This window comes from Alosa pseudoharengus, unplaced genomic scaffold, assembly GCF_046254945.1.
Source record: "Alosa pseudoharengus isolate Yale_2024_CS ecotype anadromous, Long Island Sound unplaced genomic scaffold, YU_APseudo_1.1 YU_APseudo_1.1_scf_20, whole genome shotgun sequence".
In the NCBI taxonomy this organism is placed as follows: domain Eukaryota; kingdom Metazoa; phylum Chordata; class Actinopteri; order Clupeiformes; family Clupeidae; genus Alosa; species Alosa pseudoharengus.
The window spans coordinates 28,728,514-28,749,514 of NW_027468664.1; the positions used below are offsets into that span (position 1 = coordinate 28,728,514).

At 46.2% G+C, this 21,001-nt stretch overlaps 28 non-coding genes and 1 pseudogene across 28 annotated transcripts; all 29 read left to right on the forward strand.

Moving 5' to 3' along the window:
- The first annotated feature begins 106 nt into the window (after nt 1-106).
- LOC143137118 (U4 spliceosomal RNA) lies at nt 107-247 on the forward strand. The gene has a single exon (XR_012989692.1). It is a non-coding gene; the product is annotated as a U4 spliceosomal RNA (small nuclear RNA).
- Nucleotides 248-757: 510 nt separating this feature from the next.
- LOC143137171 (U5 spliceosomal RNA) lies at nt 758-872 on the forward strand. Its single transcript, XR_012989741.1, has one exon. It is a non-coding gene; the product is annotated as a U5 spliceosomal RNA (small nuclear RNA).
- A 585-nt stretch (nt 873-1,457) lies between these two features.
- On the forward strand, nt 1,458-1,573 carry LOC143137388 (U5 spliceosomal RNA). The gene has a single exon (XR_012989949.1). It is a non-coding gene; the product is annotated as a U5 spliceosomal RNA (small nuclear RNA).
- A 194-nt stretch (nt 1,574-1,767) lies between these two features.
- Nucleotides 1,768-1,908, forward strand: LOC143137153 (U4 spliceosomal RNA). Its single transcript, XR_012989726.1, has one exon. It is a non-coding gene; the product is annotated as a U4 spliceosomal RNA (small nuclear RNA).
- Nucleotides 1,909-2,418: 510 nt separating this feature from the next.
- LOC143137179 (U5 spliceosomal RNA) lies at nt 2,419-2,533 on the forward strand. The gene has a single exon (XR_012989748.1). It is a non-coding gene; the product is annotated as a U5 spliceosomal RNA (small nuclear RNA).
- Nucleotides 2,534-3,118: 585 nt separating this feature from the next.
- On the forward strand, nt 3,119-3,234 carry LOC143137389 (U5 spliceosomal RNA). Its single transcript, XR_012989950.1, has one exon. It is a non-coding gene; the product is annotated as a U5 spliceosomal RNA (small nuclear RNA).
- Nucleotides 3,235-3,428: 194 nt separating this feature from the next.
- Nucleotides 3,429-3,569, forward strand: LOC143137137 (U4 spliceosomal RNA). Its single transcript, XR_012989710.1, has one exon. It is a non-coding gene; the product is annotated as a U4 spliceosomal RNA (small nuclear RNA).
- Nucleotides 3,570-4,079: 510 nt separating this feature from the next.
- Nucleotides 4,080-4,194, forward strand: LOC143137180 (U5 spliceosomal RNA). The gene has a single exon (XR_012989749.1). It is a non-coding gene; the product is annotated as a U5 spliceosomal RNA (small nuclear RNA).
- A 559-nt stretch (nt 4,195-4,753) lies between these two features.
- On the forward strand, nt 4,754-4,894 carry LOC143137119 (U4 spliceosomal RNA). The gene has a single exon (XR_012989693.1). It is a non-coding gene; the product is annotated as a U4 spliceosomal RNA (small nuclear RNA).
- A 510-nt stretch (nt 4,895-5,404) lies between these two features.
- Nucleotides 5,405-5,519, forward strand: LOC143137261 (U5 spliceosomal RNA). The gene has a single exon (XR_012989828.1). It is a non-coding gene; the product is annotated as a U5 spliceosomal RNA (small nuclear RNA).
- A 570-nt stretch (nt 5,520-6,089) lies between these two features.
- Nucleotides 6,090-6,230, forward strand: LOC143137091 (U4 spliceosomal RNA). Its single transcript, XR_012989667.1, has one exon. It is a non-coding gene; the product is annotated as a U4 spliceosomal RNA (small nuclear RNA).
- Nucleotides 6,231-6,814: 584 nt separating this feature from the next.
- Nucleotides 6,815-6,955, forward strand: LOC143137120 (U4 spliceosomal RNA). Its single transcript, XR_012989694.1, has one exon. It is a non-coding gene; the product is annotated as a U4 spliceosomal RNA (small nuclear RNA).
- A 510-nt stretch (nt 6,956-7,465) lies between these two features.
- LOC143137181 (U5 spliceosomal RNA) lies at nt 7,466-7,580 on the forward strand. Its single transcript, XR_012989750.1, has one exon. It is a non-coding gene; the product is annotated as a U5 spliceosomal RNA (small nuclear RNA).
- A 570-nt stretch (nt 7,581-8,150) lies between these two features.
- Nucleotides 8,151-8,291, forward strand: LOC143137093 (U4 spliceosomal RNA). Its single transcript, XR_012989669.1, has one exon. It is a non-coding gene; the product is annotated as a U4 spliceosomal RNA (small nuclear RNA).
- Nucleotides 8,292-8,875: 584 nt separating this feature from the next.
- On the forward strand, nt 8,876-9,016 carry LOC143137121 (U4 spliceosomal RNA). The gene has a single exon (XR_012989695.1). It is a non-coding gene; the product is annotated as a U4 spliceosomal RNA (small nuclear RNA).
- A 510-nt stretch (nt 9,017-9,526) lies between these two features.
- On the forward strand, nt 9,527-9,641 carry LOC143137182 (U5 spliceosomal RNA). The gene has a single exon (XR_012989751.1). It is a non-coding gene; the product is annotated as a U5 spliceosomal RNA (small nuclear RNA).
- A 664-nt stretch (nt 9,642-10,305) lies between these two features.
- On the forward strand, nt 10,306-10,446 carry LOC143137124 (U4 spliceosomal RNA). The gene has a single exon (XR_012989698.1). It is a non-coding gene; the product is annotated as a U4 spliceosomal RNA (small nuclear RNA).
- A 584-nt stretch (nt 10,447-11,030) lies between these two features.
- On the forward strand, nt 11,031-11,171 carry LOC143137130 (U4 spliceosomal RNA). Its single transcript, XR_012989704.1, has one exon. It is a non-coding gene; the product is annotated as a U4 spliceosomal RNA (small nuclear RNA).
- A 510-nt stretch (nt 11,172-11,681) lies between these two features.
- Nucleotides 11,682-11,796, forward strand: LOC143137183 (U5 spliceosomal RNA). The gene has a single exon (XR_012989752.1). It is a non-coding gene; the product is annotated as a U5 spliceosomal RNA (small nuclear RNA).
- Nucleotides 11,797-12,460: 664 nt separating this feature from the next.
- Nucleotides 12,461-12,601, forward strand: LOC143137094 (U4 spliceosomal RNA). Its single transcript, XR_012989670.1, has one exon. It is a non-coding gene; the product is annotated as a U4 spliceosomal RNA (small nuclear RNA).
- A 397-nt stretch (nt 12,602-12,998) lies between these two features.
- On the forward strand, nt 12,999-13,139 carry LOC143137132 (U4 spliceosomal RNA). The gene has a single exon (XR_012989705.1). It is a non-coding gene; the product is annotated as a U4 spliceosomal RNA (small nuclear RNA).
- A 584-nt stretch (nt 13,140-13,723) lies between these two features.
- On the forward strand, nt 13,724-13,864 carry LOC143137122 (U4 spliceosomal RNA). Its single transcript, XR_012989696.1, has one exon. It is a non-coding gene; the product is annotated as a U4 spliceosomal RNA (small nuclear RNA).
- A 510-nt stretch (nt 13,865-14,374) lies between these two features.
- Nucleotides 14,375-14,489, forward strand: LOC143137260 (U5 spliceosomal RNA). Its single transcript, XR_012989827.1, has one exon. It is a non-coding gene; the product is annotated as a U5 spliceosomal RNA (small nuclear RNA).
- Nucleotides 14,490-15,069: 580 nt separating this feature from the next.
- On the forward strand, nt 15,070-15,210 carry LOC143137155 (U4 spliceosomal RNA). Its single transcript, XR_012989728.1, has one exon. It is a non-coding gene; the product is annotated as a U4 spliceosomal RNA (small nuclear RNA).
- Nucleotides 15,211-15,720: 510 nt separating this feature from the next.
- Nucleotides 15,721-15,835, forward strand: LOC143137185 (U5 spliceosomal RNA). The gene has a single exon (XR_012989754.1). It is a non-coding gene; the product is annotated as a U5 spliceosomal RNA (small nuclear RNA).
- Nucleotides 15,836-16,415: 580 nt separating this feature from the next.
- Nucleotides 16,416-16,556, forward strand: LOC143137123 (U4 spliceosomal RNA). The gene has a single exon (XR_012989697.1). It is a non-coding gene; the product is annotated as a U4 spliceosomal RNA (small nuclear RNA).
- Nucleotides 16,557-17,319: 763 nt separating this feature from the next.
- On the forward strand, nt 17,320-17,434 carry LOC143137184 (U5 spliceosomal RNA). Its single transcript, XR_012989753.1, has one exon. It is a non-coding gene; the product is annotated as a U5 spliceosomal RNA (small nuclear RNA).
- Nucleotides 17,435-18,014: 580 nt separating this feature from the next.
- On the forward strand, nt 18,015-18,155 carry LOC143137152 (U4 spliceosomal RNA). Its single transcript, XR_012989725.1, has one exon. It is a non-coding gene; the product is annotated as a U4 spliceosomal RNA (small nuclear RNA).
- A 2,204-nt stretch (nt 18,156-20,359) lies between these two features.
- LOC143137157 (U4 spliceosomal RNA) lies at nt 20,360-20,477 on the forward strand (annotated as a pseudogene).
- Nucleotides 20,478-21,001: the final 524 nt, after the last annotated feature.

The window sequence follows — 21,001 nt, forward strand, 5'->3', positions numbered from 1 at the left end:
TTTAGCATAGCATAGGATGGATGATATTCTTTAGATAGTTGAGCTCACCAGCTTTGTGATGACTGTTGCCCACACCTGGTCCCAGAACACATTCCCATCTCCAGTCATCTCTGCGCAGTGGCAGTATCGTAGCCTATGAGGTTTATCCGAGGCGTGATTATTGCTAGTTGAAAACTTTACCCAATACCCCGCCTTGACGACTTGAAATATAGTCGGCAATGGCAATTTTTGGTGGTCTCCAAGGAGACTGTTTGGTTGTTGAAAGAAGCGTAAATCAGTGTTCTTGTCGGGTTCGGCACTTTTTGGGCAGGTCAGAGTAGCAAATTTCGTCTCGGTTCTATTTGGCAATGTACCGGCTGAAGGGAGATATGCATCTAAATATTTTCCCTTTACTCTGGATGTAGTATAGCAAACAAGTATTGTGTAGTTGCCCGTCATACTCGCCCCACCCCCACCTTAACCTCGGCCCTTACTCCCCTGATCATACTCAGTCTCCGCCTACTTGTGCGACTGCATTTCAGCTTCCCAGCATGCTTTGTGGGTTTTCTGGCCTTTGAAAAGAAAAAAAAGGGGAAAAAAATACTTTTCATGGGCCACTTCTGAAAATGAGTAGGCCGTATGCTGATAACTTCAACATTTGCATGAAGGTAAAGCAGTACGTTGAAGGTCTGTGCGTGGTGTTTAGGCTACCTGTAACTCTGATAGTGACCTGTGGCGCTGGCGGTGGCTAGCTCAAGTCATGTTCCAGACTGGCAGAACACTCATGGTTCTCTTCATATCGTATAAATCTTTCGCCTTTTACTAAAGATTTCCGTGGAAAGGACCATTATGAGTTGATATGAATTTTTTGATGCCCCACCTTATGGTGGGGTCCCTCGATCTGTGAAAAAGAAGTGCCCTCTGTTTGTTCGTGCGCCAACGTGTACTGCTGATAGCGACGAACGAGAGGGAGGAGCTTACACGTCGGCAGCACGGCCTGTTGTTCACGTGTGGTCGAACGTTCTTAGGACAGCTGATAGCGACGAACGAGAGGGAGGAGCTTACACGTCGGCAGCACGGCCTGTTGTTCACGTGTGGTCGAACGTTCTTAGGACAGGTAGATTTCTGAAACTCTGATCACTTTTGTCCTCGTTCTCTTTTGGAGCTCTCTCTTCAAGTAGCCTATGCCCGTCTGAAATATAGCAACCTCCTCGTGTGTGTCTTTATTCCCTGATACAGCCTTTTTCCCAGCATGCTTTGTGGGTTTTCTGGCCTTTGAAAAGAAAAAAAAGGGGAAAAAATACTTTTCATGGGCCACTTCTGAAAATGAGTAGGCCGTATGCTGATAACTTCAACATTTGCATGAAGGTAAAGCAGTACGTTGAAGGTCTGTGCGTGGTGTTTAGGCTACCTGTAACTCTGATAGTGACCTGTGGCGCTGGCGGTGGCTAGCTCAAGTCATGTTCCAGACTGGCAGAACACTCATGGTTCTCTTCATATCGTATAAATCTTTCGCCTTTTACTAAAGATTTCCGTGGAAAGGACCACTATGAGTTGATATGAATTTTTTGACGGTCGGGTGAAAAAATGATCTGTTATATGCTGTAGTAATTGCTGTATTTTAATGTCATCTTGTGGTGCCCACTGCTCTACAACAGCACTTGGGTTGTACTTGTACATGGTTTAGCATAGCATAGGATGGATGATATTCTTTAGATAGTTGAGCTCACCAGCTTTGTGATGACTGTTGCCCACACCTGGTCCCAGAACACATTCCCATCTCCAGTCATCTCTGCGCAGTGGCAATATCGTAGCCTACGAGGTTTATCCGAGGCGTGATTATTGCTAGTTGAAAACTTTACCCAATACCCAGCCTTGACGACTTGAAATATAGTCGGCAATGGCAATTTTTGGTGGTCTCCAAGGAGACTGTTTGGTTGTTGAAAGAAGCGTAAATCAGTGTTCTTGTCCGGTTCGGCGCTTTTTGGGCAGGTCAGAGCAGCAAATTTCGTCTCGGTTCTATTTGTCAATGTACCGGCTGAAGGGAGATATGCATCTAAATATTTTCCCTTAACTCTGGATGTAGTATAGCAAACAAGTATTGTGTAGTTGCCTGTCATACTCGCCCCACCCCCACCTTAACCTCGGCCCTTACTCCCCTGATCATACTCAGTCTCCGCCTACTTGTGCGACTGCATTTCAGCTTCCCAGCATGCTTTGTGGGTTTTCTGGCCTTTGAAAAGAAAAAAAAGGGGAAAAAAATACTTTTCATGGGCCACTTCTGAAAATGAGTAGGCCGTATGCTGATAACTTCAACATTTGCATGAAGGTAAAGCAGTACGTTGAAGGTCTGTGCGTGGTGTTTAGGCTACCTGTAACTCTGATAGTGACCTGTGGCGCTGGCGGTGGCTAGCTCAAGTCATGTTCCAGACTGGCAGAACACTCATGGTTCTCTTCATATCGTATAAATCTTTCGCCTTTTACTAAAGATTTCCGTGGAAAGGACCACTATGAGTTGATATGAATTTTTTGATGCCCCACCTTATGGTGGGGTCCCTCGATCTGTGAAAAAGAAGTGCCCTCTGTTTGTTCGTGCGCCAACGTGTACTGCTGATAGCGACGAACGAGAGGCAGGAGCTTACACGTCGGCAGCACGGCCTGTTGTTCACGTGTGGTCGAACGTTCTTAGGACAGCTGATAGCGACGAACGAGAGGGAGGAGCTTACACGTCGGCAGCACGGCCTGTTGTTCACGTGTGGTCGAACGTTCTTAGGACAGGTAGATTTCTGAAACTCTGATCACTTTTGTCCTCGTTCTCTTTTGGAGCTCTCTCTTCAAGTAGCCTATGCCCGTCTGAAATATAGCAACCTCCTCGTGTGTGTCTTTATTCCCTGATACAGCCTTTTTCCCAGCATGCTTTGTGGGTTTTCTGGCCTTTGAAAAGAAAAAAAAGGGGAAAAAATACTTTTCATGGGCCACTTCTGAAAATGAGTAGGCCGTATGCTGATAACTTCAACATTTGCATGAAGGTAAAGCAGTACGTTGAAGGTCTGTGCGTGGTGTTTAGGCTACCTGTAACTCTGATAGTGACCTGTGGCGCTGGCGGTGGCTAGCTCAAGTCATGTTCCAGACTGGCAGAACACTCATGGTTCTCTTCATATCGTATAAATCTTTCGCCTTTTACTAAAGATTTCCGTGGAAAGGACCACTATGAGTTGATATGAATTTTTTGACGGTCGGGTGAAAAAATGATCTGTTATATGCTGTAGTAATTGCTGTATTTTGATGTCATCTTGTGGTGCCCACTGCTCTACAACAGCACTTGGGTTGTACTTGTACATGGTTTAGCATAGCATAGGATGGATGATATTCTTTAGATAGTTGAGCTCACCAGCTTTGTGATGACTGTTGCCCACACCTGGTCCCAGAACACATTCCCATCTCCAGTCATCTCTGCGCAGTGGCAATATCGTAGCCTATGAGGTTTATCCGAGGCGTGATTATTGCTAGTTGAAAACTTTACCCAATACCCAGCCTTGACGACTTGAAATATAGTCGGCAATGGCAATTTTTGGTGGTCTCCAAGGAGACTGTTTGGTTGTTGAAAGAAGCGTAAATCAGTGTTCTTGTCCGGTTCGGCGCTTTTTGGGCAGGTCAGAGCAGCAAATTTCGTCTCGGTTCTATTTGTCAATGTACCGGCTGAAGGGAGATATGCATCTAAATATTTTCCCTTAACTCTGGATGTAGTATAGCAAACAAGTATTGTGTAGTTGCCTGTCATACTCGCCCCACCCCCACCTTAACCTCGGCCCTTACTCCCCTGATCATACTCAGTCTCCGCCTACTTGTGCGACTGCATTTCAGCTTCCCAGCATGCTTTGTGGGTTTTCTGGCCTTTGAAAAGAAAAAAAAGGGGAAAAAAATACTTTTCATGGGCCACTTCTGAAAATGAGTAGGCCGTATGCTGATAACTTCAACATTTGCATGAAGGTAAAGCAGTACGTTGAAGGTCTGTGCGTGGTGTTTAGGCTACCTGTAACTCTGATAGTGACCTGTGGCGCTGGCGGTGGCTAGCTCAAGTCATGTTCCAGACTGGCAGAACACTCATGGTTCTCTTCATATCGTATAAATCTTTCGCCTTTTACTAAAGATTTCCGTGGAAAGGACCACTATGAGTTGATATGAATTTTTTGATGCCCCACCTTATGGTGGGGTTCCTCGATCTGTGAAAAAGAAGTGCCCTCTGTTTGTTCGTGCGCCTGCGTGTACTGCTGATAGCGACGAACGAGAGGGAGGAGCTTACACGTCGGCAGCACGGCCTGTTGTTCACGTGTGGTCGAACGTTCTTAGGACAGGTAGATTTCTGAAACTCTGATCACTTTTGTCCTCGTTCTCTTTTGGAGCTCTCTCTTCAAGTAGCCTATGCCCGTCTGAAATATAGCAACCTCCTCGTGTGTGTCTTTATTCCCTGATACAGCCTTTTTTCTGAATGAGTAAGTGGCTCAAGCCTGAAATCATACCGGGAGCTCTTATGCCCAGCTGCTGGAGGTTTATCAGGTCAACTTTGTCGGTGTGCAGTTGCTTACGGCCATACCACGCTGAGCACGCCCGATCGATCTTGTGGTGCCCACTGCTCTACAACAGCACTTGGGTTGTACTTGTACATGGTTTAGCATAGCATAGGATGGATGATATTCTTTAGATAGTTGAGCTCACCAGCTTTGTGATGACTGTTGCCCACACCCGGTCCCAGAACACATTCCCATCTCCAGTCATCTCTGCGCAGTGGCAGTATCGTAGCCTATGAGGTTTATCCGAGGCGTGATTATTGCTAGTTGAAAACTTTACCCAATACCCCGCCTTGACGACTTGAAATATAGTCGGCAATGGCAATTTTTGGTGGTCTCCAAGGAGACTGTTTGGTTGTTGAAAGAAGCGTAAATCAGTGTTCTTGTCGGGTTCGGCGCTTTTTGGGCAGGTCAGAGCAGCAAATTTCGTCTCGGTTCTATTTGGCAATGTACCGGCTGAAGGGAGATATGCATCTAAATATTTTCCCTTTACTCTGGATGTAGTATAGCAAACAAGTATTGTGTAGTTGCCCGTCATACTCGCCCCACCCCCACCTTAACCTCGGCCCTTACTCCCCTGATCATAGTCAGTCTCCGCCTACTTGTGCGACTGCATTTCAGCTTCCCAGCATGCTTTGTGGGTTTTCTGGCCTTTGAAAAGAAAAAAAAGGGGAAAAAAATACTTTTCATGGGCCACTTCTGAAAATGAGTAGGCCGTATGCTGATAACTTCAACATTTGCATGAAGGTAAAGCAGTACGTTGAAGGTCTGTGAGTGGTGTTTAGGCTACCTGTAACTCTGATAGTGACCTGTGGCGCTGGCGGTGGCTAGCTCAAGTCATGTTCCAGACTGGCGGAACACTCATGGTTCTCTTCATATCGTATAAATCTTTCGCCTTTTACTAAAGATTTCCGTGGAAAGCACCACTATGAGTTGATATGAATTTTTTGATGCCCCACCTTATGGTGGGGTCCCTCGATCTGTGAAAAAGAAGTGCCCTCTGTTTGTTCGTGCGCCGACGTGTACTGCTGATAGCGACAAACGAGAGGGAGGAGCTTACATGTCGGCAGCACGGCCTGTTGTTCACGTGTGGTCGAACGTTCTTAGGACAGGTAGATTTCTGAAACTCTGATCACTTTTGTCCTCGTTCTCTTTTGGAGCTCTCTCTTCAAGTAGCCTATGCCCGTCTGAAATATAGCAACCTCCTCGTGTGTGTCTTTATTCCCTAATACAGCCTTTTTTCTGAATGAGTAAGTGGCTCAAGCCTGAAATCATACCGGGAGCTCTTATGCCCAGCTGCTGGAGGTTTATCAGGTCAACTTTGTCGGTGTGCAGTTGCTTACGGCCATACCACGCTGAGCACGTCCGATTTCGGAAGCAAAGATCTTGTGGTGCCCACTGCTCTACAACAGCACTTGGGTTGTACTTGTACATGGTTTAGCATAGCATAGGATGGATGATATTCTTTAGATAGTTGAGCTCACCAGCTTTGTGATGACTGTTGCCCACACCCGGTCCCAGAACACATTCCCATCTCCAGTCATCTCTGCGCAGTGGCAGTATCGTAGCCTATGAGGTTTATCCGAGGCGCGATTATTGCTAGTTGAAAACTTTACCCAATACCCCGCCTTGACGACTTGAAATATAGTCGACAATGGCAATTTTTGGTGGTCTCCAAGGAGACTGTTTGGTTGTTGAAAGAAGCGTAAAATCAGTGTTCTTTTCGGGTTCGGCGCTTTGTGCGCTGTGCGACTTTGGTGACCTTCCGAACAGTGAGGTAGGAATAGCCTACCTGGTCGTCAACTCTCCGGCTCTTTTTGGGCAGGTCAGAGCAGCAAATTTCGTGTCGGTTCTATTTGGCAATGTACCAGCTGAAGGGAGATATGCATCTAAATATTTTCCCTTTACTCTGGATGTAGTACAGCAAGCAAGTATTGTTTAGTGGCCCGTCATACTCGCCCCACCCCCACCTTAACCTCGGCCCTTACTCCCCTGATCATACTCAGTCTCCGCCTATTTGTGCGACTGCATTTCAGCATCCCAGCATGCAACGGTCGGGTGAAAAAATGATCTGTTATATGCTGTAGTAATTGCTGTATTTTGATGTCATCTTGTGGTGCCCACTGCTCTACAACAGCACTTGGGTTGTACTTGTACATGGTTTAGCATAGCATAGGATGGATGATATTCTTTAGATAGTTGAGCTCACCAGCTTTGTGATGACTGTTGCCCACACCTGGTCCCAGAACACATTCCCATCTCCAGTCATCTCTGCGCAGTGGCAGTATCGTAGCCTATGAGGTTTATCCGAGGCGTGATTATTGCTAGTTGAAAACTTTACCCAATACCCCGCCTTGACGACTTGAAATATAGTCGGCAATGGCAATTTTTGGTGGTCTCCAAGGAGACTGTTTGGTTGTTGAAAGAAGCGTAAATCAGTGTTCTTGTCGGGTTCGGCGCTTTTTGGGCAGGTCAGAGTAGCAAATTTCGTCTCGGTTCTATTTGGCAATGTACCGGCTGAAGGGAGATATGCATCTAAATATTTTCCCTTTACTCTGGATGTAGTATAGCAAACAAGTATTGTGTAGTTGCCCGTCATACTCGCCCCACCCCCACCTTAACCTCGGCCCTTACTCCCCTGATCATAGTCAGTCTCCGCCTACTTGTGCGACTGCATTTCAGCTTCCCAGCATGCTTTGTGGGTTTTCTGGCCTTTGAAAAGAAAAAAAAGGGGAAAAAAATACTTTTCATGGGCCACTTCTGAAAATGAGTAGGCCGTATGCTGATAACTTCAACATTTGCATGAAGGTAAAGCAGTACGTTGAAGGTCTGTGAGTGGTGTTTAGGCTACCTGTAACTCTGATAGTGACCTGTGGCGCTGGCGGTGGCTAGCTCAAGTCATGTTCCAGACTGGCGGAACACTCATGGTTCTCTTCATATCGTATAAATCTTTCGCCTTTTACTAAAGATTTCCGTGGAAAGGACCACTATGAGTTGATATGAATTTTTTGATGCCCCACCTTATGGTGGGGTCCCTCGATCTGTGAAAAAGAAGTGCCCTCTGTTTGTTCGTGTGCCGACGTGTACTGCTGATAGCGACAAACGAGAGGGAGGAGCTTACACGTCGGCAGCACGGCCTGTTGTTCACGTGTGGTCGAACGTTCTTAGGACAGGTAGATTTCTGAAACTCTGATCACTTTTGTCCTCGTTCTCTTTTGGAGCTCTCTCTTCAAGTAGCCTATGCCCGTCTGAAATATAGCAACCTCCTCGTGTGTGTCTTTATTCCCTAATACAGCCTTTTTTCTGAATGAGTAAGTGGCTCAAGCCTGAAATCATACCGGGAGCTCTTATGCCCAGCTGCTGGAGGTTTATCAGGTCAACTTTGTCGGTGTGCAGTTGCTTACGGCCATACCACGCTGAGCACGTCCGATTTCGGAAGCAAAGATCTTGTGGTGCCCACTGCTCTACAACAGCACTTGGGTTGTACTTGTACATGGTTTAGCATAGCATAGGATGGATGATATTCTTTAGATAGTTGAGCTCACCAGCTTTGTGATGACTGTTGCCCACACCCGGTCCCAGAACACATTCCCATCTCCAGTCATCTCTGCGCAGTGGCAGTATCGTAGCCTATGAGGTTTATCCGAGGCGCGATTATTGCTAGTTGAAAACTTTACCCAATACCCCGCCTTGACGACTTGAAATATAGTCGACAATGGCAATTTTTGGTGGTCTCCAAGGAGACTGTTTGGTTGTTGAAAGAAGCGTAAAATCAGTGTTCTTTTCGGGTTCGGCGCTTTGTGCGCTGTGCGACTTTGGTGACCTTCCGAACAGTGAGGTAGGAATAGCCTACCTGGTCGTCAACTCTCCGGCTCTTTTTGGGCAGGTCAGAGCAGCAAATTTCGTGTCGGTTCTATTTGGCAATGTACCAGCTGAAGGGAGATATGCATCTAAATATTTTCCCTTTACTCTGGATGTAGTACAGCAAGCAAGTATTGTTTAGTGGCCCGTCATACTCGCCCCACCCCCACCTTAACCTCGGCCCTTACTCCCCTGATCATACTCAGTCTCCGCCTATTTGTGCGACTGCATTTCAGCATCCCAGCATGCAACGGTCGGGTGAAAAAATGATCTGTTATATGCTGTAGTAATTGCTGTATTTTGATGTCATCTTGTGGTGCCCACTGCTCTACAACAGCACTTGGGTTGTACTTGTACATGGTTTAGCATAGCATAGGATGGATGATATTCTTTAGATAGTTGAGCTCACCAGCTTTGTGATGACTGTTGCCCACACCTGGTCCCAGAACACATTCCCATCTCCAGTCATCTCTGCGCAGTGGCAGTATCGTAGCCTATGAGGTTTATCCGAGGCGTGATTATTGCTAGTTGAAAACTTTACCCAATACCCCGCCTTGACGACTTGAAATATAGTCGGCAATGGCAATTTTTGGTGGTCTCCAAGGAGACTGTTTGGTTGTTGAAAGAAGCGTAAATCAGTGTTCTTGTCGGGTTCGGCGCTTTTTGGGCAGGTCAGAGTAGCAAATTTCGTCTCGGTTCTATTTGGCAATGTACCGGCTGAAGGGAGATATGCATCTAAATATTTTCCCTTTACTCTGGATGTAGTATAGCAAACAAGTATTGTGTAGTTGCCCGTCATACTCGCCCCACCCCCACCTTAACCTCGGCCCTTACTCCCCTGATCATACTCAGTCTCCGCCTACTTGTGCGACTGCATTTCAGCTTCCCAGCATGCTTTGTGGGTTTTCTGGCCTTTGAAAAGAAAAAAAAGGGGAAAAAAATACTTTTCATGGGCCACTTCTGAAAATGAGTAGGCCGTATGCTGATAACTTCAACATTTGCATGAAGGTAAAGCAGTACGTTGAAGGTCTGTGCGTGGTGTTTAGGCTACCTGTAACTCTGATAGTGACCTGTGGCGCTGGCGGTGGCTAGCTCAAGTCATGTTCCAGACTGGCAGAACACTCATGGTTCTCTTCATATCGTATAAATCTTTCGCCTTTTACTAAAGATTTCCGTGGAAAGGACCACTATGAGTTGATATGAATTTTTTGATGCCCCACCTTATGGTGGGGTCCCTCGATCTGTGAAAAAGAAGTGCCCTCTGTTTGTTCGTGCGCCAACGTGTACTGCTGATAGCGACGAACGAGAGGGAGGAGCTTACACGTCGGCAGCACGGCCTGTTGTTCACGTGTGGTCGAACGTTCTTAGGACAGCTGATAGCGACGAACGAGAGGGAGGAGCTTACACGTCGGCAGCACGGCCTGTTGTTCACGTGTGGTCGAACGTTCTTAGGACAGGTAGATTTCTGAAACTCTGATCACTTTTGTCCTCGTTCTCTTTTGGAGCTCTCTCTTCAAGTAGCCTATGCCCGTCTGAAATATAGCAACCTCCTCGTGTGTGTCTTTATTCCCTGATACAGCCTTTTTTCTGAATGAGTAAGTGGCTCAAGCCTGAAATCATACCGGGAGCTCTTATGCCCAGCTGCTGGAGGTTTATCAGGTCAACTTTGTCGGTGTGCAGTTGCTTACGGCCGTACCACGCTGAGCACGCCCGATCTCGTTCGATTTCGGAAGCAAAGATCTTGTGGTGCCCACTGCTCTACAACAGCACTTGGGTTGTACTTGTACATGGTTTAGCATAGCATAGGATGGATGATATTCTTTAGATAGTTGAGCTCACCAGCTTTGTGATGACTGTTGCCCACACCCGGTCCCAGAACACATTCCCATCTCCAGTCATCTCTGCGCAGTGGCAGTATCGTAGTCTATGAGGTTTATCCGAGGCGCGATTATTGCTAGTTGAAAACTTTACCCAATACCCCGCCTTGACGACTTGAAATATAGTCGGCAATGGCAATTTTTGGTGGTCTCCAAGGAGACTGTTTGGTTGTTGAAAGAAGCGTAAAATCAGTGTTCTTGTCGGGTTCGCTGCTTTGTGCGCTCTGCGACTTTGGTGACCTTCCGAACAGTGAGGTAGGAATAGCCTACCTGGTCGTCAACTCTCCGGCTCTTTTTGGGCAGGTCAGAGCAGCAAATTTCATGTCGGTTCTATTTGGCAATGTACCAGCTGAAGGGAGATATGCATCTAAATATTTTTCCTTTACTCTGGATGTAGTACAGCAAGCAAGTATTGTTTAGTGGTCCGTCATACTCGCCCCACCCCCACCTTAACCTCGGCCCTTACTCCCCTGATCATACTCAGTCTCCGCCTATTTGTGCGACTGCATTTCAGCATCCCAGCATGCAACGGTCGGGTGAAAAAATGATCTGTTATATGCTGTAGTAATTGCTGTATTTTGATGTCATCTTGTGGTGCCCACTGCTCTACAACAGCACTTGGGTTGTACTTGTACATGGTTTAGCATAGCATAGGATGGATGATATTCTTTAGATAGTTGAGCTCACCAGCTTTGTGATGACTGTTGCCCACACCCGGTCCCAGAACACATTCCCATCTCCAGTCATCTCTGCGCAGTGGCAGTATCGTAGCCTATGAGGTTTATCCGAGGCGTGATTATTGCTAGTTGAAAACTTTACCCAATGCCCCGCCTTGACGACTTGAAATATAGTCGGCAATGGCAATTTTTGGTGGTCTCCAAGGAGACTGTTTGGTTGTTGAAAGAAGCGTAAATCAGTGTTCTTGTCGGCTTCGGCGCTTTTTGGGCAGGTCAGAGCAGCGAATTTCGTCTCGGTTCTATTTGGCAACGTACCGGCTGAAGGGAGATATGCATCTAAATATTTTCCCTTTACTCTGGATGTAGTATAGCAAACAAGTATTGTGTAGTTGCCCGTCATACTCGCCCCACCCCCACCTTAACCTCGGCCCTTACTCCCCTGATCATACTCAGTCTCCGCCTACTTGTGCGACTGCATTTCAGCTTCCCAGCATGCTTTGTGGGTTTTCTGGCCTTTGAAAAGAAATAAAAGGGAAAAAAAATACTTTTCATGGGCCACTTCTGAAAATGAGTAGGCCGTATGCTGATAACTTCAACATTTGCATGAAGGTAAAGCAGTACGTTGAAGGTCTGTGCGTGGTGTTTAGGCTACCTGTAACTCTGATAGTGACCTGTGGCGCTGGCGGTGGCTAGCTCAAGTCATGTTCCAGACTGGCAGAACACTCATGGTTCTCTTCATATCGTATAAATCTTTCGCCTTTTACTAAAGATTTCCGTGGAAAGGACCACTATGAGTTGATATGAATTTTTTGATGCCCCACCTTATGGTGGGGTCCCTCGATCTGTGAAAAAGAAGTGCCCTCTGTTTGTTCGTGCGCCGACGTGTACTGCTGATAGCGACAAACGAGAGGGAGGAGCTTACACGTCGGCAGCACGGCCTGTTGTTCACGTGTGGTCGAACGTTCTTAGGACAGCTGATAGCGACGAACGAGAGGGAGGAGCTTACACGTCGGCAGCACGGCCTGTTGTTCACGTGTGGTCGAACGTTCTTAGGACAGGTAGATTTCTGAAACTCTGATCACTTTTGTCCTCGTTCTCTTTTGGAACTCTCTCCTCAAGTAGCCTATGCCTGTCTGAAATATAGCAACCTCCTCGTGTGTGTGTTTATTACCTGATACAGCCTTTTTTCTGAATGAGTAAGTGGCTCAAGCCTGAAATCATACCGGGAGCTCTTATGCCCAGCTGCTGGAGGTTTATCTGGTAAACTTTGTCGGTGTGCAGTTGCTTACGGCCATACCACGCTGAGCACGCCCGATCTCGTCCGATTTCGGAAGCAAAGATCTTGTGGTGCCCACTGCTCTACAACAGCACTTGGGTTGTACTTGTACATGGTTTAGCATAGCATAGGATGGATGATATTCTTTAGATAGTTGAGCTCACCAGCTTTGTGATGACTGTTGCCCACACCCGGTCCCAGAACACATTCCCATCTCCAGTCATCTCTGCGCAGTGGCAGTATCGTAGCCTATGAGGTTTATCCGAGGCGCGATTATTGCTGGTTGAAAACTTTACCCAATACCCCGCCTTGACGACTTGAAATATAGTCGGCAATGGCAATTTTTGGTGGTCTCCAAGGAGACTGTTTGGTTGTTGAAAGAAGCGTAAAATCAGTGTTCTTGTCGGGTTCGGCGCTTTGTGCGCTGTGCGACTTTGGTGACCTTCCGAACAGTGAGGTAGGAACAGCCTACCTGGTCGTCAACTCTGATCATACTCAGTCTCCGCCTATTTGTGCGACTGCATTTCAGCATACCAGCATGCAACGGTCGGGTGAAAAAATGATCTGTTATATGCTGTAGTAATTGCTGTATTTTGATGTCATCTTGTGGTGCCCACTGCTCTACAACAGCACTTGGGTTGTACTTGTACATGGTTTAGCATAGCATAGGATGGATAATATTCTTTAGATAGTTGAGCTCACCAGCTTTGTGATGACTGTTGCCCACACCTGGTCCCAGAACACATTCCTATCTCCAGTCATCTCTGCGCAATGGCAGTATCGTAGCCTATGAGGTTTATCCGAGGCGTGATTATTGCTAGTTGAAAACTTTACCCAATACCCCGCCTTGACGACTTGAAATATAGTCGGCAATGGCAATTTTTGGTGGTCTCCAAGGAGACTGTTTGGTTGTTGAAAGAAGCGTAAAATCAGTGTTCTTGTTGGGTTCGGCGCTTTGTGCGCTGTGCGACTTTGGTGACCTTCCGAACAGTGAGGTAGGAATAGCCTACCTGGTCGTCAACTCTCCGGCTCTTTTTGGGCAGGTCAGAGCAGCAAATTTCGTGTCGGTTCTATTTGGCAATGTACCAGCTGAAGGGAGATATGCATCTAAATATTTTCCCTTTACTCTGGATGTAGTACAGCAAGCAAATATTGTTTAGTGGCCCGTCATACTCGCCCCACCCCCACCTTAACCTCGGCCCTTACTCCCCTGATCATACTCAGTCTCCGCCTATTTGTGCGACTGCATTTCAGCATCCCAGCATGCAACGGTCGGGTGAAAAAATGATCTGTTATATGCTGTAGTAATTGCTGTATTTTGATGTCATCTTGTGGTGCCCACTGCTCTACAACAGCACTTGGGTTGTACTTGTACATGGTTTAGCATAGCATAGGATGGATGATATTCTTTAGATAGTTGAGCTCACCAGCTTTGTGATGACTGTTGCCCACACCTGGTCCCAGAACACATTCCCATCTCCAGTCATCTCTGCGCAGTGGCAGTATCGTAGCCTATGAGGTTTATCCGAGGCGTGATTATTGCTAGTTGAAAACTTTACCCAATACCCCGCCTTGACGACTTGAAATATAGTCGGCAATGGCAATTTTTGGTGGTCTCCAAGGAGACTGTTTGGTTGTTGAAAGAAGCGTAAATCAGTGTTCTTGTCGGGTTCGGCGCTTTTTGGGCAGGTCAGAGCAGCAAATTTCGTCTCGGTTCTATTTGGCAATGTACCGGCTGAAGGGAGATATGCATCTAAATATTTTCCCTTTACTCTGGATGTAGTATAGCAAACAAGTATTGTGTAGTTGCCCGTCATACTCGCCCCACCCCCACCTTAACCTCGGCCCTTACTCCACTGATCATACTCAGTCTCCGCCTACTTGTGCGACTGCATTTCAGCTTCCCAGCATGCTTTGTGGGTTTTCTGGCCTTTGAAAAGAAAAAAAAGGGGAAAAACATACTTTTCATGGGCCACTTCTGAAAATGAGTAGGCCGTATGCTGATAACTTCAACATTTGCATGAAGGTAAAGCAGTACGTTGAAGGTCTGTGCGTGGTGTTTAGGCTACCTGTAACTCTGATAGTGACCTGTGGCGCTGGCGGTGGCTAGCTCAAGTCATGTTCCAGACTGGCAGAACACTCATGGTTCTCTTCATATCGTATAAATCTTTCGCCTTTTACTAAAGATTTCCGTGGAAAGGACCACTATGAGTTGATATGAATTTTTTGATGCCCCACCTTATGGTGGGCTCCCTCGATCTGTGAAAAAGAAGTGCCCTCTGTTTGTTCGTGCGCCAACGTGTACTGCTGATAGCGACGAACGAGAGGGAGGAGCTTACACGTCGGCAGCACGGCCTGTTGTTCACGTGTGGTCGAACGTTCTTAGGACAGGTAGATTTCTGAAACTCTGATCACTTTTGTCCTCGTTCTCTTTTGGAGCTCTCTCTTCAAGTAGCCTATGCCCGTCTGAAATATAGCAACCTCCTCGTGTGTGTCTTTATTCCCTGATACAGCCTTTTTTCTGAATGAGTAAGTGGCTCAAGCCTGAAATCATACCGGGAGCTCTTATGCCCAGCTGCTGGAGGTTTATCAGGTCAACTTTGTCGGTGTGCAGTTGCTTACGGCCATACCACGCTGAGCACGCCCGATTTCGTCCGATTTCGGAAGCAAAGATCTTGTGGTGCCCACTGCTCTACAACAGCACTTGGGTTGTACTTGTACATGGTTTAGCATAGCATAGGATGGATGATATTCTTTAGATAGTTGAGCTCACCAGCTTTGTGATGACTGTTGCCCACACCCGGTCCCAGAACACATTCCCATCTCCAGTCATCTCTGCGCAGTGGCAGTATCGTAGCCTATGAGGTTTAGCCGAGGCGTGAATATTGCTAGTTGAAAACTTTACCCAATACCCCGCCTTGACGACTTGAAATATAGTCGGCAATGGCAATTTTTGGTGGTCTCCAAGGAAACTGTTTGGTTGTTGAAAGAAGCGTAAATCAGTGTTCTTGTCGGGTTCGGCGCTTTTTGGGCAGGTCAGAGCAGCAAATTTTGTCTCGGTTCTATTTGGCAATGTACCGGCTGAAGGGAGATATGCGTCTAAATATTTTCCCTTTACTCTGGATGTAGTATAGCAAACAAGTATTGTGTAGTTGCCCGTCATACTCGCCCCACCCCCACCTTAACCTCGGCCCTTAATCCCCTGATCATACTCAGTCTCCGCCTACTTGTGCGACTGCATTTCAGCTTCCCAGCATGCTTTGTGGGTTCTCTGGCCTTTGAAAAGAAAAAAAAGGGAAAAAAAATACTTTTCATGGGCCACTTCTGAAAATGAGTAGGCCGTATGCTGATAACTTCAACATTTGCATGAAGGTAAAGCAGTACGTTGAAGGTCTGTGCGTGGTGTTTAGGCTACCTGTAACTCTGATAGTGACCTGTGGCGCTGGCGGTGGCTAGCTCAAGTCATGTTCCAGACTGGCAGAACACTCATGGTTCTCTTCATATCGTATAAATCTTTCGCCTTTTACTAAAGATTTCCGTGGACAGGACCACTATGAGTTGATATGAATTTTTTGATGCCCCACCTTATGGTGGGGTCCCTCGATCTGTGAAAAAGAAGTGCCCTCTGTTTGTTCGTGCGCCAACGTGTACTGCTGATAGCGACGAACGAGAGGGAGGAGCTTACACGTCGGCAGCACGGCCTGTTGTTCACGTGTGGTCGAACGTTCTTAGGACAGGTAGATTTCTGAAACTCTGATCACTTTTGTCCTCGTTCTCTTTTGGAGCTCTCTCTTCAAGTAGCCTATGCCCGTCTGAAATATAGCAACCTCCTCGTGTGTGTCTTTATTCCCTGATACAGCCTTTTTTCTGAATGAGTAAGTGGCTCAAGCCTGAAATCATACCGGGAGCTCTTATGCCCAGCTGCTGGAGGTTTATCAGGTCAACTTTGTCGGTGTGCAGTTGCTTACGGCCACACCACGCTGAGCACGCCCGATCTCGTCCGATTTCGGAAGCAAAGATCTTGTGGTGCCCACTGCTCTACAACAGCACTTGGGTTGTACTTGTACATGGTTTAGCATAGCATAGGATGGATGATATTCTTTAGATAGTTGAGCTCACCAGCTTTGTGATGACTGTTGCCCACACCCGGTCCCAGAACACATTCCCATCTCCAGTCATCTCTGCGCAGTGGCAGTATCGTAGCCTATGAGGTTTATCCGAGGCGTGATTATTGCTAGTTGAAAACTTTACCCAATACCCCGCCTTGACGACTTGAAATATAGTCGGCAATGGCAATTTTTGGTGGTCTCCAAGGAGACTGTTTGGTTGTTGAAAGAAGCGTAAATCAGTGTTCTTGTCGGGTTCGGTGCTTTGTGGGCTGTGCGACTTTGGTAACCTTCCGAACAGTGAGGTAGGAATAGCCTACCTGGTCGTCAACTCTCCGGCGCTTTTTGGGCAGGTCAGAGCAGCAAATTTCATGTCGGTTCTATTTGGCAATGTACCAGCTGAAGGGAGATATGCTACTAAATATTTTCCTTTTACTCTGGAAGTAGTACAGCAAGCAAGTATTGTGTAGTGGCCCGTCATACTCGCCCCACCCCCACCTTAACCTCGGCCCTTACTCCCCTGATCATACTCAGTCTCCGCCTACTTGTGCGACTGCATTTCAGCATCCCAGCATGCAACGGTCGGGTGAAAAAATGATCTGTTATATGCTGTAGTATTGCTGTATAATTGCTGTAATTGCTGTAACATCATTGTCTGACTCTGAACCGCATTAAACCCAGCATAGTAATGAATGAAACCCCCAAGAGGTTCTCGTCTAGTAGCCGATGTACGGCAGCTTCCCAGCATGCTTTGTGGGTTTTCTGGCCTTTGAAAAGAAAAAAAAAGGGAAAAAAAAATACTTTTCATGGGCTACTTCTGAAAATGAGTAGGCCGTATGCTGATAACTTCAACATTTGCATAAAGGTAAAGCAGTACGTTGAAGGTCTGTGCGTGGTGTTTAGGCTACCTGTAACTCTGATAGTGACCTGTGGCGCTGGCGGTGGCTAGCTCAAGTCATGTTCCAGACTGGCAGAACACTCATGGTTCTCTTCATATCGTATAAATCTTTCGCCTTTTACTAAAGATTTCCGTGGAAAGGACCACTATGAGTTGATATGAATTTTTTGATGCCCCACCTTATGGTGGGGTTCCTCGATCTGTGAAAAAGAAGTGCCCTCTGTTTGTTCGTGCGCCAACGTGTACTGCTGATAGCGACGAACGAGAGGGAGGAGCTTACACGTCGGCAGCACGGCCTGTTGTTCACGTGTGGTCGAACGTTCTTAGGACAGGTAGATTTCTGAAACTCTGATCACTTTTGTCCTCGTTCTCTTTTGGAGCTCTCTCTTCAAGTAGCCTATGCCCGTCTGAAATATAGCAACCTCCTCGTGTGTGTCTTTATTCCCTGATACAGCCTTTTTTCTGAATGAGTAAGTGGCTCAAGCCTGAAATCATACCGGGAGCTCTTATGCCCAGCTGCTGGAGGTTTATCTGGTCAACTTTGTCGGTGTGCAGTTGCTTACGGCCATACCACGCTGAGCACGCCCGATCTCGTCCGATTTCAGAAGCAAAGATCTTGTGGTGCCCACTGCTCTACAACAGCACTTGGGTTGTACTTGTACATGGTTTAGCATAGCATAGGATGGATGATATTCTTTAGATAGTTGAGCTCACCAGCTTTGTGATGACTGTTGCCCACACCCGGTCCCAGAACACATTCCCATCTCCAGTCATCTCTGCGCAGTGGCAGTATCGTAGCCTATGAGGTTTATCCGAGGCGCGATTATTGCTAGTTGAAAACTTTACCCAATACCCCACCTTGACCACTTGAAATATAGTCGGCAATGGCAATTTTTGGTGGTCTCCAAGGAGACTGTTTGGTTGTTGAAAGAAGCGTAAATCAGTGTTCTTGTCGGATTCGGCGCTTTTTGGGCAGGTCAGAGCAGCAAATTTCGTCTCGGTTCTATTTGGCAATGTACCAGCTGAAGGGAGATATGCATCTAAATATTTTCCCTTTACTCTGGATGTAGTATAGCAAGCAAGTATTGTGTAGTGGCCCGTCATCAGTGTTGGGAGTAATGCGTTACAAAAGTAATGTAATTACTGTAATATATTGCTGTTTGCGGTAACGCGGTAATGTAAGGCATTACAAAAAAAAAATTGGGTAATATTTACTCGGTACAAACTTCAGTAACGCACGTTACAATGCATTTTAACCCAAAATTAAGCGCTTGTTTTGTTTTGATACATATTCGCAAACACCACCGCGAGAACAACAGACGAGAAAAAATCCGCGCAAAATCCGCGCAAATCCGCTGTCAACCAAACCTGGTCGGGAGGAGGTTATGTGCTAAGTTATAGCTCAAATCGTGTAATCTACCGGACACTGACCAATCAATTGTTTTAAAAACGAAGTTATCTCACGTGTAGGATTCTGTCATATATCTTACAGGTGGAACTCCGCCTCTACTAACATTTTTGATCTCGAATGCGCTTTAATAGGGCGGTGCGTGCAAATATCCCACTATGGACGTGCATACCATACAACAACTGATGACAATTGATTTATTTGATGTTATAGGTTAGACACAAAAAATCACCGCATTGTAGATTAAGCTATCGCTCATGAATGCGGAAGTAATTGTTTTCAAATAGAGGCGGTCTTGTGCGTCTCCACGTTACACGATTGGCCAAAGTCATCCCAACTAAATCGCTATTTTTACACAATTAAAAAGGTTAAAAAGGTGATTTTTTGTGTCTAACCTATAACATCAAATAAATCAATTGTCATCAGTTGTTGTATGGTATGCATGTCCATAGTGGGATATTTGCACGCACAGCGCTATTAAAACGCATTTGAGACCCAAAATGTTAGTATAGGCGGAGCTCCACCTGTAAGATATATGACAGAATCCTACACGTGAGATAACTTCGTTTTTAAGACAATTGATTGGTCAGTGTGCGGTAGATTACACGATTTGAGCTATAACTTAGCACATAACCTCCTCCGGACCAGGTTTGGTTGACAGCATAAGATACCATGGTGATATAGCGACACTAAAACAAATCCACTTTCGTGTCACAGCATACCCTAGCTTTGAGCGCAACATACCTCGCTAACCCACTAATCGAGATTCGTAGTACACCCCACAGATCTGTGCGCGTTCTCGGTGTTGGGATGACTTTGGCCAATCGTGTAACGTGGAGACGCACAAGACCGCCTCTATTTAAAAACAATTACTTCCGCATTCATGAGCGATAGCTTAATCTACACTGCGGTAATTTTTTGTGTCTAACCTATAACATCAAATAAATCAATTGTCATCAGTTGTTGTATGGTATGCACGTCCATAGTGGGATATTTGCACGCACCGCCCTATTAAAGCGCATTTGAGATCCAAAATGTTAGTAGAGGCGGAGCTCCACCTGTAAGATATATGACAGAATCCTACACGTGAGACAACTTAGTTTTTAAGACAATTGATTGGTCAGTGTGCGGTAGATTACACGATTTGAGCTATAACTTAGCACATAACCTCCTCCCGACCAGGTTTGGTTGACAGCATAAGATACCATGGTGATATAGCGACACTAAAACAAATCCACTTTCGTGTCACAGCATAGCCTGGCTTTGAGCGCAACATACCTTGCTAACCCACTAATCGAGATTCGTAGTACACCCCATTGGTCTTTGTGCAACCAATTAAGCCTGTACGCTCCTGTTTTGGATTCATTGAGCGCAGCTCAGTAACTTATCCCGGATGTCTTAATTCTGCTTTTGTGCAACGGACCCCTGAGCTGAAAGCCTAGTTTGACAAATATATCACATAACTGCAATCGTAGTATCACTTAATGTATACCCCTGAGTCAAGGCTTTGTCAAGCCTCGATATGTCTACATAGCCTAGATATGTCTAACGTGCTTCGTAGTATAGGCCTACCCCACAGATCATACTCAGTCTCCGCCTACTTGTGCGACTGCATTTCAGCATCCCATCATGCAACGGTCGGGTGAAAAAATTATCTGTTATGACCTTCCGAACAGTGAGGTATGAATAGCCTACCTGTCTTCTCTAGTCTCTTTGCGCAGTGGCAGTATCGTAGCCGAAGAGGTTTATCCGAGGCGTGAATTTTGCTAGTTGAAAACTTTACCCTACCCGAGCGCGTACACAACTTTTTGTCTTCTTGCGTGCAATGGTTCAGTGGGGTATACTACGAAGCACGTTAGACATATCTAGGCTATGTAGACATATCGAGGCTTGACAAAGCCTTAACTCAGGGGTATACGTTAAGTGATACTACAATTGCAGTTATGTGATATATTTGTCAAACTAGGCTTTCAGCTCAGATCTGTGCGCGTTCTCGGTGTTGGGATGACTTTGGCCAATCGTGTAACGTGGAGACGCACAAGACCGCCTCTATTTAAAAACAATTTCTTCCGCATTCATGAGCGATAGCTTAATCTACACTGCGGTGATTTTTTGTGTCTAACCTATAACATCAAATAAATCAATTGTCATCAGTTGTTGTATGGTATGCACGTCCATAGTGGGATATTTGCACGCACCGCCCTATTAAAGCGCATTCGAGATCAAAACTGTTAGTAGAGGCGGAGTTCCACCTGTAAGATATATGACAGAATCCTACACGTGAGATAACTTCGTTTTTAAAACAATTGATTGGTCAGTGTCCGGTAGATTACACGATTTGAGCTATAACT